The sequence below is a fragment of the Salmo salar genome, chromosome 20, assembly GCF_965601325.2.
Source record: "Salmo salar chromosome 20, fSalSal1, whole genome shotgun sequence".
NCBI classification, from domain to species: Eukaryota; Metazoa; Chordata; class Actinopteri; order Salmoniformes; family Salmonidae; genus Salmo; species Salmo salar.
The window spans coordinates 59,804,550-59,821,427 of NC_138310.1; positions in this window are offsets into that span (position 1 = coordinate 59,804,550).

Genomic DNA, 16,878 nt, shown 5'->3' on the forward strand with positions numbered 1-16,878 from the left:
AACAAGTCTCTCACCGTTGCCGCTTGCTATAGACCACCCTCTGCCCCCAAGCTGTGCCCTGGACACCATATGTGACTTGATTGCCCCCCATCTATCTTCAGAGCTTGTGCTGCTAGGTGACCTAAACTTATCAATGAACCCACCAGGTACAACCCCAAATCCGTAAACACGGGCACCCTCATAGATATCATCCTAACTAACTCGCCCTCCAAATACACCTCTGCTGTTTTCAATCAAGATCTCAGCGATCACTGCCTCATTGCCTGCATCCGTAATGGGTCTGCGGTCAAACGACCACCCCTCATCACTGTCAAACGCTCCCTGAAACATTTCAGCGAGCAGGCCTTTCTAATCGACCTGGCCCGGGTATCCTTGAAGGATATTGACCTCATCCCGTCAGTAGAGGATGCCTGGTTATTCTTTAAAAGTGCCTTCCTCACCATCTAAAATAAGCATGTCCCATAAATTTTTTTTTAACCAGGAACAGATATAGCCCTTGGTTCTCTCCAGACCTGACTGCCCTTGACCAGCACAAAAACATCCTGTAGCGTTCTGCATTAGCATCGAATAGCCCCCGTGATATGCAACTTTTCAGGGAAGTTAGGAACCAATATACACAGGCAGTTAGGAAAGCTAAGGCTAGCTTTTTCAAGCAGAAATTTGCATCTTGTAGTACAAACTCAAAAAAGTTCTGGGACACTGTAAAGTCCATGGAGAATAAGAGCAGCTTCTCCCAGCTGCCCACTGCACTGAGGCTAGGAAACACTGTCACTACCGATAAATCCACTATAATTGAGAATTTCAATAAGCATTTTTCTACGGCTGGCCATGCTTTCCACCTGGCTACCCCGATCAACAGCCCTCCACCCCCCACAGCAACTTGCCCAAGCCTCCCCCATTTCTCCTTCACCCAAATCCAGATAGCTGATGTGCTGCAAAATCTGGACCCCTACAAATCAGCCGGGCTAGACAATCTGGACCCTCTCTTTCTAAAACTATCTGCCGCCATTGTTGCAACCCCTATTACCAGCCTGTTCAACCTCTCTTTCGTATCGTCCAAGATTCCCAAAGATTGGAAAGCTGCCGCGGTCATCCCCCTCTTCAAAGGGGGTGACACTCTAGACCCAAACTGCTATAGACCTATATCTATCCTGCCCTGCCTCTCTAAAGTCTTCAAAAGCCAAGTTAATAAACAGATCACCGACCATTTCGAATCCCACCATTCCTTCTCCGCTGTGCAATCCGGTTTCCGAGCCGATCACGGGTGCACCTCAGCCACGCTCAAGGTACTAAACGACATCATAACCGCCATCGATAAAAGACAGTACTGTGCAGCCTTCTTCATCAACCTGGCCAAGGCTTTCAATTCTGTCAATCACCACATTCTTATCGGCAGACTCAACTGCCTTGGTTTGTCAAATGATTGCCTTGCCTCACTCACCAACTACTTTGCAGACAGAGTTCAGTGTGTCAAATCGGAGGGACTGTTGTCCGGACCTCTGGCAGTCTCTGTGGGGGTACCACAGGGTTCAATTCTCGGGCCGACTCATTTCTCTGTATATATCAATGATGTCGCTCTTGCTGCGGGCAATTCCCTGATCCACCTCAACGCAGACAACACCATTCTGTATACTTCAGGCTCTTCCTTGGACACTGTGCTAACTAACCTCCAAATGAGCTTCGATGCCATACAACACTCCTTTCACGGCCTCCAACTGCTCTTAAACACTAGTAAAACCAAATGCATGCATTTCATCCGTTCGCTGCCCGCACCCGCCCGCCCGACGAGCATCACCACCCTGGACAGTTCTGACCTAGAATATGTGGACAACTATAAATACCTAGGTGTCTGGCTAGACTGTAAACTCTCCTTCCAGACTCATATTAAACATCTCCAATCCAAAATCAAATCTAGAATTGGCTTTCTATTTCACAACAAAGCCTCCTTCACTCACGCCGCCAAACTTACCCTCGTAAAACTGACTATCCTGCCGATCCTCGACTTCGGCGATATCATCTACAAAATAGCTTCCAATACTCTACTCAGCAAACTGGATGCAGTCTATCACAGTGCCATCCGTTTTGTTACCAAATCACCTTATTCCACCCACCACTGCGACCTGTATGCTCTAGTCGGCTGGCCCTCGCTACATATTTGTCGCCAGACCCACTGGCTCCAGGTCATCTATAAGTCTTTGCTAGGTAAAGCTCCGCCTTATCTCAGTTCACTGGTCACGATAACAACACCCAACACGTTCCAGCAGGTATATCTCACTGATCATCCCCAAAGCCAACACCTCATTTGGCCGCCTTTCCTTCCAGTTCTCTGCTGCCAGTGGAACGAATTGCATAAATCGCTGAAGCTGGAGACTTTTATTTCCCTCACCAATTTTAAACATCAGCTATCTGAGCAGCTAACCGATCACTGCAGCTGTACATAGTCCATCTGTAAATAGCCCACACATTCTACCTACCTCATCCCCATACTGTTTTCATTTACTTTTCTGCTCTTTTGCACAGCAGTATCTCTACTTGCACATCATCATCTGCTCATTTATCACTCCAGTATTAATCTGCTAAATTGTAATTCTTCGCTACTATGGCCTATTTATTGCCTACCTCCTCATGCCTTTTGCACACACTGTATATAGACTTTCTTTTTTGTCTACTGTGTCATTGACTTGTTTATTGTGTTATTGGCTTGTTTATTGTTTATTCCATGTGTAACTCTGTGTTGTTGTCTGTGTCAGGTCGCAGTTGTAAATGAAAACTTGTTCTCAACTAGCCTACCTGGTTAAATAAAGGTGAAATAAAAATAATTAAAAAAAAGTTTAAGCAGACTGTGTTTGTCTATTGTTGTGACTTAGATGAAGATCAGATAAAAAATGTTATGACCAATTTATGCAGAAATGCAGGTAATTCCAAAGGGTTCACAAACTTTTTCTTGCCACTGTATCTCATTTATAAGTATTCACACCCCTGAGTCAATACATGTTGAATCACCTTTGGCAGCGATTACAGCTGTGAGTCTTCATGGGTAAGTCTAAGAGCTTTGCACACCTGTATTATACAATATTTGCACATTATTATTTTAAAATTATTCAAGCTCTGTCAAGTTGGTTGTTGATCATTGCTAAACAGCCATTTTCAAGTCTTGCCATAGAGTTTCAAGACGATTTAAATCAAAACTGTAACTAGGCCACTCAGGAACGTTCAATGTTGTCTTGGTAAGCAACTACAGTGTATATTTTGCCTTGTGTTTTAGGTTTTTGTCCTGCGGAAAGGTGAATTTGTCTCCCAGTGTCTGTTGGAAAGCAGACTGAACCAGGTTTTCTCTAGGATTTTGTCTGTGATTAGCTCTATTGCGTTTATTTTTATCCTAAAAAACACCTTAGTCCTTGCTGATGACAAGCATACCCATAACATGATGCAGCCACCACCATGCTTGAAAATATGAAGAATGAACTCATTGATGTGTTGTGTTGGATTTGGCCCAAACATAATGCTTTGTTATTCAGGATATAAAATTAAACAAAATTGACACATTTTTGCCAGTTTTACTTTAGTGCCTTATTGCCAACAGCATGCGTGTTTTGGAATATTTATTTTCTGTTCAGGCTTCCTTCTTTTCACTCTGTCATTTAGGTTAGTATTGTGGAGTAACTACAATGTTGTTGATCCATCCTCAGTATTCTCCTATCACAGCCATTAAACTCTGTAACTGTTTTAAAGTCACCATTGGCCTCATGGTTAAATCCCTGAGTGGATTCTTCCTCTCCGGCAATTGAGTTAGGAAGGACGCCTGTATCTTTTAGTGACTGGGTGTATTGATACACCATCCAAAGTGTAATGAATAACTTAGCCATGCTCAAAGGGATATTCAATGTCTGCTTTTTACATTTTTGATCCATCTACTAATAAGTGTCCTTCTTTGTGCGAGGCATTGGAAAACCTCCCTGGTCTTTGTGGTTGAATCTGTGTTTGAAATTACAGATAATTGTATGTGTGGGGTGCAGAGATGAGGTAGTCATTCCAAAATCATGTTAAACACTATTATTGCTTACAGAGTGAGTCCATGCAACTTATTATGTGACTTCAGCAAATTCTTACTCCTGAACTTATTTAGGCTTGCCCTAAAAAAGGTGTTGAATATTTATTGACTCAAGACATTTAATCTTTTCATTTTTAATTAATTTGTGATCATATCTAAAAACATAATTCCACTTTGACATTATGGGATATTATGTCTAGGCCAGTGACACACAATCTCAATTTAATCCATTTTAAATTCAGGCTGTAACACAACAAAATGTGAAAAAAAGTCAAGAGTTGTGAATATTTTCTGAAGGCACTGTATTCACCTGAACAACAAGCTCCGTCCCACCTGCTGCAACATGCTCTGCCAGCTTTGCAATCAGATGGCAAATTCCTTCCTTCCGAGGTGAGAGGTGGGACAGAGAGAGAGGAGGAGAGGTGGAGAGAAGGGAGGGGGAAGAGGGGGAGGGAGAGGGGGGTATCGATGTTATAACGGCTGTGCAATTAACAGGTATTTTTGAATGCTCAGCGTGATGTCAGATCCCACCTTCCCACCCCTCTACGGTACAGGTCAGACAACAAACATTTGAGGTTGCATCCCAAATGGCACTCTATTTCTAGTCAAAAGTAGTGCACTATAGGCAATAGGGTGCTATTTCGGATGCACTCCCTATTCACCCAGACAACTGTTACTCCTATCTACACAGCGTAGTTATCTCAGGCTTGTGGTGTTAAACATACTGTAAATCCTGATAACATTAATTTTGCAGTTATATGATCTCTCAGTGTGTAGACTTATCGAACTCAAACACTGGCTGAATAGTCTCTGTGGACAGGCATACACACACACAACATGCATAGGCACACGCACAGGCACACACTGACACACACACACACACACACACAGTATGTCTGTCTGCAGGAGCTGTTGACATTACTCTCTGTTATTGTCACACCTGCTCCCGCCTTACCTCTCTGGTGCTCGAGGGCGCCAGGCTGCCCTTCATTGCGCACACCTGTCACCTTCATTACGCACATCTGCGCTCATTGGACTCACCTGGACTCCTTCACGTTTTGATTGACTTCCCTATATCTGTCTGTTTCCTCTGTTTCATCCCCCGTGTCAGCATTATTGTTGTTTTTGTTTTCCCCTGTCCAGACGCTGTCCGTATTCTGTTCCTGTCTATGTTTCATTAATGTTCACTCCCTATACTTGCTTCTCGTCTCCAGTGTCTGTCCTCACAGAATGCTGACACCAATATTCGAAGCATCAGGGAGTTTTTTGTTGTTGTTGTTGTTGTTGGTGACCTCGGGTCCAGGTGTTGTTTGTTGCCATCATTGTAAGCCTGCCACACACACACTATACAATAAATTTATTAAACATAAGAATGAGTTAGAGTTTTTGTCACAACGCGGCTCGTGGGAAGTGACAAAGAGTTCTTATAGGACCAGGGCACAAATAATAATATAATAATAATAATAAATCATTTTGCTCTTTATTTAACCATCTTACATATAAAATTGTATTTGTTAATTGAAAATTGTGAATAACTCACCACAGGTTAATGAGAAGGTTGTGCTTGAAAGTATGCACATAACTCTGAAATGTTGGGTTGTATTGGAGAGAGTCTCAGTCTTAAATACATTTCCACACACAGTCTGTGCCTGTATTTAGTTTTCATGCTAGTTTTCATGCTAGCCGAGAATCTGCTCTCACATAGGTATGTGGTTGCAAAGGGGATCAATGTCTTAACAGCGTGATTTGCCAAGGCAGGATACTCTGAGCGCAGCCCAATCCAGAAATCTGGCAGTGGCTTCTGATTAAATTAAATTTTCACAGTACCGCTTGCTGCAATTTCGATGAGGCTCTCTTGTTCAGATATCGTTAAGTGGACTGGAGGCAGGGCATGAAAGGGATAACGAATCCAGTTGTTTGTGTCATCCGTTTTGGGAAAGTACCTGCGTAATTGCACACCCAACTCACTCAGGTGCTTCACTATTTCACATTTGCCATTGTCCGTAAGCTTGAGGTGATTTGCACACAAAAAAATCATACAATGATGGAAAGACCTGTGTGTTGTCCTTGTTAATGCAGACAGAGAAGAGCTCCAACTTCTTAATCATAGCCTCAATTTTGTCCCGCACATTGAATATATATATTTGTATATATATATATTTTGATTGGACATATAAAGAAATACAAAATACAAATGAACAGATACATCCTTTACCCCCTATACTTATTGAACCACCTTTAACAACAAAAGCAGCATACAGACAAAAATAAAATACATTTACAATTGGAAATAATATAGAAATATGTGGGGCAGCAGGTAACCTAGTGGTTAGAGTGTTGGACTTGTAACCGAAAGGTTACAAAATCGAATCCCTGAGCTGACAAAGTAACAATCTGTCGTTCTGCCAGCTCGGGAATTCATTCTAGCAACCTTTCGGTTACTGGCCCAATGCGCTAACCACTAGCCTACCTGCCACCCCATAAATAAAAATGATCACAACATACTATCCCTTCTTTCCCACACCCTCCCATATCCCATTCACCAACATTCTTACTCCTGATCAATAGAAGGCAACTGCTCAAAAAACAGTTTAACTTTTAGTGAGACTATGCAACAAAGATGGAACTCCAAATATAGCTATTAGAGGACAAGGCTGCAGGTCAATATCTAGAATTTTAGAGAGAGTATTAAAAAAGGAAGACCAATACTCAGACAGCTTAGAACACGAATAAAACATATGGGTGTGGTCTGCCGGAGTGAATGAACATCTATCACATGTGTCATTCGTGTCTGGGAGGAATTTACTATGTTTTTCTTTAGTGTAGTGAATTCTGTGCAAGACTTTGAACTGAATGAAACTTAACCGAGCACATGAGGATGTGGAGTTAACCCTATGAAGGGCCACCTCCCACCAGTCATCTGTAAGGTCAAGTTCAAGTTCACTACCTCAGTCTGTCTTGATTTTGTTTATTGGAGAGGGTTCAGGGGACAGCATAATGTCAAATAATCTAGAAGTCAGACCTTGCTGACTCCACGGGAGGGACAATAGCTCCTCTAGCAACATCTTGGGAGGTAGTTGAGGAAAGTACAAAAACCCCAAAAAATGCATGAAATGAAATGTATGCATTCACTACTGTAAGTCGCTCTGGATAAGAGCGTTTGCTAAATGACTAAAAATGTAAAAAATGTCAAATGAAAGGTGGGAAAATGAGAACGAACAATGTTACGGGCTTGAAAATAGCAGAAAATATAAGAATGAGCCAGATTAGATTTAGCTACGAGATCATTAAAACTGACAAACTTCCCATCTAAAAATACATCTTTGAAATAAACCAAACCTCTCTCAGGCAACAAAACAAAAGCCTGGTCGAGTTTGGAGGGTAAAAATAGGTGGTTGTTACAGATTTGGTTTAGAAGAGAAGGGGCAGAAAGTCTCAAATGTTGATGAAATTGTCTGCAGATCTTCAAAGTAGAGCGCACAATGGGGTTTCCCGTATACTTTGAAGGACACAAGGACAGTGGGGCACAAGCAAGAGCAAAAGGAAGGATGATAGGCATGAGGGCGCCTGTAATGAGCACCAGTTGGTACCTGGAGCATTACACCAGACCATAATCTTTTGAATATTGGCTGCCCAATAGTAAAGCAGTAAATTTGGAAGTGCCAATCCTCCATATTGTCTCCTTCTTTGAAGTATTGGTCTACGTATCCTTGGTCATTTGCCTGCCCAGATAAAATGACTGATGAGCCTATCCAACTTGGTAAAAAATTATCGGAAGACATTGAAAAGGTATAGAAACCTAGGTAAAATGTTCATTTTAACAGATTGGATTCTGCCAGCTAATGAGAGAGGCAGACTATCCCATCGTTGTAAGCCTGCTTTAACTCGTTTAACTTAGTTTTATGGAGGGTAGCCAGAGAGTGTGTTATATTCACACCAAAATAGGAAAAACCAGAGGGCGACAGACGGAAGGCAGGGCTCCAAGGGGAATATGCTTGGCAGCAGGGTTGATCGGAAAAACATTCACTTTTCTGAATGTTCAATTTGTAACCTGAAAATGAGCCAAATGTGTTTAAAATATCCATTACGTTATAGACAGCGTTCACAGGGTTAGTGATATATAATAGCAGATCATCTGCATACAGTGACACTTTGTGCTCTTCACCATCTCGGTGGATTCCAGTAAATGATGGTGATAATTTTAAGGCCATGGAAAGCGGTTCTATCGCTTTCCATGGCAAAAAGAAGCGGAGACATAGGGCACCCTTGACGGGTCCCTCTGGAGAGGGGGAAGTATTTTGAATGTTGAGAATTGGTGTGTTCGCTATCCATAAGAGCAGAATAGAGCAGACGTATCCATGAGATGAAATTGGACCCAAAACCAAATCTTCCCAAAATCTTAAATAAATAATCCCACTCCACCCGGTTGAAAGCCGTCTCCGCATCAAGAGAAACAACAATTTCGGGGTCTGGAGAGATAGAAGGAGAGAGTATAATGTTCAAAAGCGGTCGTACATTGGAAAACAGTTGTTGCCCTTTGATGAAACATGTACGATCATCAGATATGACATCCTGAAGGCAGGGTTCCAACCGGCATGCTAGAACCTTAGCTAATAATTTTACATCAGCATTCAAAAGTGAAATGGGCCGATATCTACCACATTTCCGACGGATTTTTATCTTTCTTAAGTATAAGTGAGATGGAGGCTTGGGTTCTACCTGAGAGATAAGATGAGATGCTGACTGGCGTTTAAGTTGGTGTGCCAAAAGGCGGCTGGCCTTGTCACCATATTCGTAGTACATCCCCTTTGTTTGTTGCAACAGAAACTCTGCTTTATCAGTGGAAAGCAGATTAAATTGAGTTTGAGGTTTCAGCCTGCGTATAATTCAGGGGATGGTGAAGTTGAATATTACCGGTCTATTGCCAGGATTGAGTCCACCAGTTCCTGATGTTTCAGCTTTCTTTGTTTGACATAATGAACATTGTAAAAAATTATCTTTCCCTGTAATACAGCTTTGAAAGTCTCCCAAAGAAGAGAAGGGGAGGTGTCCTCATTTTTATTCGTTTGATTGAATACATCTATGTTAATCGAAATAAAGTCACAGAATTCTTTGTTAGACAATAGGGCCGTGTTAAATCTCCAATTCGATAGTTTTTTTGCATTCGGAGTAAGTGCTAAGTCCAGAATATGGGGGGAATGGTCCGAAATCACTATCGCAGAATATTCTGTAGTTTTAACTGAGGGGAGAAGGGCTCTATCTAAAAAAAAGTAGTCTATGCGCGAGTAGGCTTGATGAACATGAGAAAAGTAGGAGAAGTCTTTCGTGACCGGCTGGAGGAAGCGCCAAGGATCAACACAACCCATTTGGGTCATGAATGTAGAAAGAGCTTTTACCATCCCGGTAGGAGTAAGTGTTCTGGAATTAGACCGGTCAAGTCTTGGTTCAATAACACAGTTAAGGTCCCCGCCAAAGATGAGGCGGTGGGTGTCAAGATTAGGGAGAGAGTCTAAAAGAGATGTCATAAATCTAGTGTCATCCCAGTTAGGGGGCGTAAACAGTTGTAAGTACTACAGGGGTTTGGAAGAGGGTGCAGTCTACTGTATAATGTCCTCCAGGATCTGAAATGATTTGTGAGGGTGAAAACTGTACTAGTTTGTGAATCACTATTGCTGTTCCCATGGCTTTGCCATTAAAATTAGAATGAAAAACCAACCCATGCTTTTCGCAATCTAGTATGGTCGTTAACACGTAGGTGCATTTCTTGAAGCAATGCGATATCAGTATTCAGCCTCTTCAGATGTGAAAATACTCAGGGGCGCTTACCGTAATTTCCGGCCTATAAGCCGCTACTTTTTTCCCAGGCTTTGAACCTCGCGGCTTAAACAATGACGCGGCTAATATATGGATTGTTCCCGCTTTCAAAAAAAAATTTCCAAGAAAAAAACATTCTGTGACGTGCTCAGTTTTTTGGCGGCATGAAGCTTTCATTAGACCAATGAAATTGCCGAACGGGTTAAGGTCAAACAACTTTTTTGTTTACTGTTTAGATTAAATCGAGCGCTCTCAAACTTCCCATCATTCTGATTACGGTAGTCATTTTGTCACCCTGATTCCTGGGGGCACAACAAAGTATTTGCAGCCACTCGACATCAGTGTAAATCGTGCATTTAAGGTGGCGCTCCGTGTTCAGTGGGAGGCTTGGATGACAAGTGGGGAGAAATCCTTCACTAAAACGGGCCGCATACGAAGAGCAACTTATGGTCAAGTCTGCCAGTGGGTCCTGACAGCGTGGAGCATTGTCAAAAAATCCACTATCATCAACGGGTTTCGAAAGGCTGGACTGCTGCGTGTTGAAGAGGGCTCAGCGGGGGATTTGCCTCCGGATGAAAGTGACGAGAGCGACAATGAAAACGATCCAATATCGGATGAAGCAATTCTGAGGCTATTCAACTCCGACACCGAAGGAGATGGTTTCAGTGCACAGGAGGAGGAAGATAGTGACCAATGACTTTCTTGGTAGGCTACTGTTTACTGCTAATTTTTTATTTTTTGTTACAAGCCGTGTTTCGTTAAAGCCTATTTACTTTTGTTACAAGCCGTGTTTCGCTAAAGCCTATTTATTTTTGTTACAAGCCGTGTTTCGTTAAAGCCTATTTATTTTTGTTACAAGCCGTGTTTTGTTAAAGCCTATTTATTTTTGTTACAAGCCGTGTTTTGTTAAAGCCTGTGTAAAGTTCATTTGTTTCAATGTACGGGTAGGCACCTGCGGCTTATATTCATGTGCGGCTTATTTATGTAAAAAATAAATTTAAAAAAAACATTTATTCAGTGGGTGCGGCTTATATTCAGGTGCGCTTAATAGTCCAGAAATTACGGTAATTTGCCCGCCACAACTGCGAATGTTCCATGCCACCAGTCTGACTAGAAGCCATTCTGACCTGTTTTTTTTTTAATAGGTTTAAATGTCAGGAATTGTGAAAAACGGAGTTTAAAATGTATTTGGCTAAGGTGTACAGTTGAAGTTTACATAAACCTTAGCCAACTACATTTAAACACAGTTTTTCACAATTCCTGACATTTAAACCAAGTAAAAATTCCCTGTCTTAAATCAGTTTGGATCACCACTTTATTTTAAGAATGTAAAATGTCAGAATAATAGTAGAGAGAATGATTTATTTCAGCATTTATTTCTTTCATCACATTCCTAGTGGGTCAGAAGTCTACATACACTCAATTAGTATTCGGTAGCATTGCCTTTAAATTGTTTAACTTGGGTCAATCGTTTCGGGTAGCCTTCCACAAGCTTCCCACAATAAGTTGGGTGAATTTTGGCCCATTCCGCCTGACAGAGCTGATGTAACTGGGTCAGGTTTGTAGGCCTCCTTGCTCGCACACACTTTTTCAGTTCTGCACACAAATGTTCTATAGGATTGAGGTCAGGGCTTTGTGATGGCCACTCCAATACCTTGACTTTGCTGTCCTTAAGCCATTTTGCCACAACTTTGGAAGTATGCTTGGGGTCATTGTCCATTTGGAAGACCCGTTTGTGACCAAGCTTTAACTTCCTGACTGATGTCTTGAGATGTTGCTTCAATATATCCACATAATTTTGCTTCCTCATGATGCCATCTATTTTGTGAAGTGCACCAGTCCCTCCTACAGCAAAGCACCTCCACAACATGATGCTGCCACCCCCGTGGTTCACGGTTGGGATGGTGTTCTTCGGCTTGCAAGCCTCCCCCTTTTTCCTTCAAACATAACAATGGTCATTATGGCCAAGCAGTTCTATTTTTGTTTCATCAGACCAGAGGACATTTCTCCAAAAAAGTATGATCTTTGTCCCCATGTGCAGTTTCAAACCGTAGTCTGGCTTTTTTATGAGGGTTTTGGAGCAGTGGCTTCTTCCTTGCTGAGCGGCCTTTCAGGTTATGTCGATATAGGACTCGTTTTGCTGTGGAAATAGATACTTTTGTGCCTGTTTCCGCCAGCATCTTCACAAGGTCCTTTGCTGTTGTTCTGGGATTGACTTGCACTTTTCGCACCAAAGTACGTTCATCTCTAGGAGACAGAACGCGTCTCCTTCCTGAGCGGTTTGACGGCTGCATGGTCCCATGGTGTTTATACTTGCGTACTATTGTTTGTACAGATGAACGTTGTACCTTCAGGCGTTTGGAAATTGCTCCCAAGGATGAACCGGACTTGTGGAGGTCTACAATTTTTTTTCTGAGGTCTTGGCTGATTTCTTTTGATTTTCCCATGATGTCAAGCAAAGAGGCACTGAGTTTGAAGGTAGGCCTTGAAATACATCCACAGGAACACCTCCAATTGACTCAAATGATGTCAATTAGCCTATCAGAAGCTTCTCAAGCCATGACATAATTTTCTGGAATTTTCCAAGCTGTTTAAAGGCAGAGTCAACTTAGTGTATGTAAACTTCTGACCCACTGGAATTGTGATACAGTGAATTATAAATGAAATAATCTGTCTGTAAACAGTTGTTGGAAAAATTACTTGTGTCATGCACAAAGTAGATGTCCTAACTGACTTCTCAAAACTATAGTTTGTTAACAAGAAATTTGTGGAGTAGTTGAAAAACAAGTTTTAATGACTTCACCCTAAGTGTATGTAAACTTCCGACGTTCAACTGAATGTGCTGCTTCAAACATACCTACTGTAGCTAGCACATTTTTTGCATAGGATTGTTTCATGCGAAATGGATCGATAGATGGCCATAGTGTCCACATGGTCACTAGAACTAATGTTTCTCACATAATACAGCAGGTGAGAAATCATCCCAATTCAAGCATTCAATGTATTTCAGGCATTCAATGTATGTGCTATCGGTAGGACTCAGCTTCTTCAGAATTTTTTTAAAAATTGACCTCGCCGTTAAAGGTGACACGAAGTCTGGCAGGATAAATCCGCCCAAAGCGGATTCCGTTCTTGTATAGAGTGGACTTGATGTCGTTGAATGCGGCCAGTTTCTTCGCCAGGCTAGAACTGAAATCCTTGTAGAACTTGATCTTGTGGCCTTGGAAAGCTATGTCGCCATGTTCCCTTGCCCACCGAAGGACGAGCTCCTTTTCTTTGTATCGATGGAACCGCACTATGATGGGACGCAGTCGGCCGCCCGGGCAAGGTTTCGGTGCAAGGCTGCAGTGGGCTCTATCAAGTTCAGGGAGATTGGGAAAAGCCTCATCGCCCAAAACTTCCTTGAACAGCTCTGCCATGAACTGGGTTGGATATCCTGTCTCAGAATCCTCTGGCAGTCCAATCACGAGGATATTCTGGAGTTTTGAACGTAAAATCAAATCTTCCACTTGTAGCTGCAGAGACTTGTTGGCAGTGGCCACATCGTCAAGCCTGGTTTCCAGCGTAGTGAGTTGGTTGTTGTGGCCGGAGAGCCCGGCCTCAACTTCGGCCAGTGTGGTAGTGTGAGATGCTACAGAACCAGGATGCTTTCCATGGTTGCCTGAATTGGAGCAAGTGCAGCCGCCAGTGAGTTATTCAGCAATTCGGTGAGTTCTGCCGCCAAACTTTCACGTGATTTCGCCAGCTCTCTGACAAGGATCTACAGTATTATCGGGTTAGCCGTATCACCCGGAGAGGCTATTAAAGCCTTCAATGAAGGTGGGGTGGTAGCCATTTTAGCTCATTTGGTGGAATGTGAAGTTTTTCAGTCAATTTTCCAAAGCGTGTGTCTGGTTTGCTCATGCTAACTTAGGTACACTCTATTACTGGGTAATTAAAATGACTTTTGAGGTCATGAGGAGTATGAATTTAGGCAAAATTGAGGATTATTTACAAAAGTTGTCATAGAAGAGACCTTGTGCGACTTCTTTCTACATTGCTCAACCGGAAGACACATTGAATATAGTTGCGGAGAGTCCCTGTAATCCTAGATTCAGATCATTCAGGTGAGAAAAAACACCACCCAGATAGGCCAGTCGTGTGAGAAACTCGTCATCATGCAAGCGGTCAGACAAGTGAAAATTATGGTTAGTAAAGAAAACTTTAAGCTCGTCTCTCAATTAAAAAAAAACGTGTCAATACTTTGCCCCTTGATAACCAGCGCACTTCTTTCTGTATGTTGTGAAAGCGTTACATGGCCGCTGCCCATATCATTGCATAGTGCAGAAAACACATGAGAGTTTAGGGGCCTTGCTTTAACAAAGTTAACCATTTTCACTGTAGTGTTCAAAACGTCTTTCAAGCTGTCAGGCATTCCCTTGACAGCAAGTGTCTCTCGGTGGATGCTGCAGTGTACCCAAGTGGGAGCAACTGCTTGCACATGCATTACCACTGCACTATGTCTCCCTGTCATGGCTTTTGCGCCATCAGTACAGATACCAACATGAACAGCAGCTACGTTTGGTGGACCATTAGCGGAATTCCCGCGAGAGAGTAACGGTTAATGTGATTGGATGTTAATTATTTGACTAGGCTACCTGTATTTGACATTGTGTTGTTATTTCTCTGAACACTAGATGCTTTAATTTTACTTTTGGCAGTGAAACGAGGCTACTCAGGTGAGAAAAAAAACCTACTAGTTCCTGTATTATATAAATATGTCACACCACACAGAAGTTTATAGAACGAAAAACACAGTCAAACAACAAAAGAAAAGACTTACAATGTATGACAGTTCACCACAAGGAACCACAAGTCAACTCACCACCACAGGAACAAACACAATTCCCTTTAGTCACGCTGCCTGCCAGGTGAGGACAGAAGAGGACCTTAGGTTTTGAAGAACAATAATAGTAGATGTAGTCACAGTGAGTCAGAGAGAGAGAGAGAAGACCAGAGTAGTGACGCGAGTTGACTCATAGCCCGCGGTTTCCGCAGTTAGGCTTATACCAATGGGGCGGATGGGTTTAGGGTAATTAAATATTGTGAAGATGAAGGGCGGGTGAGTGGCGTGCAGGTTGAATGAATAGAACACAATATCTATAAAAAATCTATACTTTTGGCTAACTGTACACGCTCCAAATTGCCTACACGCCAATTGCCAAATGCTTTTGGAAACGGGCAGAAATAGTTAACTTCAATCCAAAAGAACAATGTCAGAGTTTAGTTCAATAAGAGAAAATCTGCTAAAGGAGAGTTGAAAATAAAGAGAAGGGAGGACCAGAAAAGTAATGTTTGGGAACAGCCTGGTCTCATAGACTAGATGTAACCAGCGAAAGATTTGGTGAAGTGGTAAAAGAGGATAATATATTATGTGTGATGATTGTGAGGCACTATGCAAATTCGACAGTCACTCCGACAAGGACTTCAAATAGGACTATGGCAGGTCAAGGGAATGGTAGCCTACTGTTCACATAGGTTCAATGGAAACTGAAATCTGGACACTGACTGTCGGTCAATAACCTCTCACACAGCCTTAATATTAACCCCTGCAGAATTAAGCATTTCTTGCAGTAAAATTATACACAAAATGTAGGCAACATTTTGACTAGGGAACAGGAGTGGAGAAAGAGACTGATTTTTTTCATTCAGTGTCTTGACAGAATGAAAATGCTCCATTAGATACCATTTGTACGGGTGTTTATCAACCATATAAAAGATTCATCCAAGCCGAACTAAAATCAGAAACATGTTGGGCCATTTTCACAGCTTGCGCATGTATGTAATTATAGGCAAACTGACTAACAAATAGCCTACGAAATCAGAAATTACAAGCAGAAACATATATAAAGCCTGCAAACAATCGTTGCACCATCTTTGACTATAGCACATTGTCTATGTTTGTGGGTTAGGGTCGGGTGCGGGACTCAGATTTTCACTTTATCACATATAGTCGGGCAGCTGCGAATGGGTTATTTAAGCAATAATGCTCGAGGAGGTGTGGTATATGGCCAATATACCACAGCTAAGAGCTGTTCTTATGTACGACGCAACACGGAGTGCCTGGATACAGCCCTTACCCGTGGTATATTGGCCATATACAACAAACTCCTGTGGTGCCTTATTGCTATTATAAACTGGTTACCTACTGCATTAGAAGAGTAAAAATACATGTTTTGTCATACCCGTGGTATACGGTCTGATATGGCACGACTTTCAGCCAATCAGCATTCAGGGCTTGAACCGCCCAGTTTATAATAGCAATTGCGAGTGGGTGCAGGTGAATAAACAGCTGATCCGCACATCACTAGACCAGAGGGTTTTGTAGAACAATACAGTGAGTCATAGGTTGCATCCCAAATGGCACCCTATTTCCTACATAGTGCACTACTTTTGACCAGAACCCCTGGTAGTGCCCTGTATAGGAAAAAGGGTGCCATTTGGGATGCTGACACGCTGCAGTGTGGGCTTGCCAGACAGCTCTGTAGCCTCACAGTGGGAGAGACGTTGTTGTTCAGTGTGTGTGTATGTGTGTGTCTTGTATGGGATTAAGGAAACCATGCCAAGCTGCTGAGCAGTTGTCTCAACGCCTGTCTCTCCCATTGTCTCTGCTACTACACAGACCACACCAGACATGCACGCACGCACACACGCACACACACACACACACACACACACACACACACACACACACACACACACACACACACACACACACACCACACACACACACACACACACACACACACACACACACACACACACACACACACACACACACACAGTGCAGGGAGCAGTCAGGCTGGAATATCTGCACCACAGGAGAGGACAACTGCTCATCCTACTGTACATGTTGGTGCCAATAGAACTTCCTGTTTCACTGTGACACCATATAGTCCATGTGTACTACAGATCCACTGTATATGATAACTGTCCACATCCACGAGGTGTTGTTCCACTTCCATTGTTGTTGT